Source organism: Gossypium raimondii, chromosome 2 (assembly GCF_025698545.1).
Source record: "Gossypium raimondii isolate GPD5lz chromosome 2, ASM2569854v1, whole genome shotgun sequence".
In the NCBI taxonomy this organism is placed as follows: Eukaryota; Viridiplantae; Streptophyta; class Magnoliopsida; order Malvales; family Malvaceae; genus Gossypium; species Gossypium raimondii.
Genome location: NC_068566.1, coordinates 25,850,037 through 25,851,488, shown reverse-complemented (window position 1 = coordinate 25,851,488; position 1,452 = coordinate 25,850,037). Strand labels below are relative to the sequence as shown.

The 1,452-nt window shown below is 38.4% G+C and overlaps 1 non-coding gene across 1 annotated transcript; it reads right to left on the bottom strand.

Moving 5' to 3' along the window:
- Positions 1-319: 319 nt before the first annotated feature.
- LOC128039501 (small nucleolar RNA R71) lies at positions 320-426 on the bottom strand. The gene has a single exon (XR_008194002.1). It is a non-coding gene; the product is annotated as a small nucleolar RNA R71 (small nucleolar RNA).
- Between the last annotated feature and the right edge of the window lie 1,026 nt (positions 427-1,452).

Here is a 1,452-nt window from a genome sequence, read left to right as displayed (position 1 = left end):
AAAGCATAACAAGCCCAACTATTACAGCGAATAATTTTGAGATCAAGCCGGTAATGATTCAGATGATCTAGAATAACGTGCAATTTAGGCCACAATGGCAGAGGATCCGAATCAACATATAAAACGGTTCTCTAACTTTGTGATACTTTTAAGTATAACAGGGTCACTGAAGACGCTATTTGTCTTCGATTGTTCCTATTTTCTTCGATTGAAAATGTCTTTTCTTAGTTAGATTTACAGGCACTACTGTCTATCATGACATGGGATGAACTTGGTAGAAAATTCTTACAGAAGTTTTTCCCTATCACCAAAATGGTTCAGATTGGAAGAGAGATTTTTTTTCTTTAGAAATATGGAAGGAGAAAGTTTCTATGAGGCTTGGGAATATTTTAAAACGTTGGTTTAGAAATGTCAACCTCACAAATTCCCTAATTGGATACGATTGCTGGTATTTTATAACAGGTTAGATGTGAATGCATGATTTGGATTAGACAGAGCAGCAAGAGGAGCCCTTATGAGCAAAATGTATGAGGATGCATATGAAATCATTGAGAAGATGGCATTAAACTCCTATTAGTGGCCAGTTTAACGATTTACATATGGCCAGAAACCCACCATGGTAAAAGCTATCCAAGAGGATGACAAGTATCAATAGTTAGTGGATAGAATCAACCGTATCGAATCTGCTTCTACACCATCTAGGCATGGGGGAGACAAACCACTCTTCCACTATATCAACAATCTTGCCAAGGATGTAAATTATATTGGGAATAGAGGTGAAAACCCTTATTCGAATACATATAATCCTGGCTGGAGAGATCACTCGAATCTAAGATAGGAGGGAACCAAGAAGCAGGTAATATTTCAAATCAAGCTAAAAACACTAATTACCAACCTCCTTATTTGCTGAAACCCTAAGATAGGGCCAACTCAAGTGGCCACACTGCATGTGCTCAACCTTTGGATAGAATTGAGGGGGAGATGTAGTTAATGAGAATGAATGTCAAGTAGGTGCAGCCTGAGTGCAGCAATTAAACAAGAATATTAACTAAACTAGAGGATCAAATGAGCCAATTGATGAGCATGATGGGTGACATCAAAAGACAAATTGGCTCAAGTATTCCCAGCAACATGGAAGATAATCTACGAAGAGAAGGTAAGGAGCATGAGAAAGTGAGTACACTCTGATCAGGCAAAGGACTGAGTAGCCCAAAAACCACTACTCTGGAGACAATTGTGGAAAATAATGAGGATCCTCAAGAGGAATCCTTAGAGGCTAAAAATGAGCCAGAGCCAGAGGAGGTAACCACACTGATAGTGGAGATAGAGAAGGAAGTAACTAAAGATTCTGCCGGTGCAAAAATCTCATTCTCCTCAAGACTAGAGGAAAACCAAAAGCTTGATGAGGATGATTTCGTAAGTTTCCTAAATTTGTTCAAAACATTAAATGTT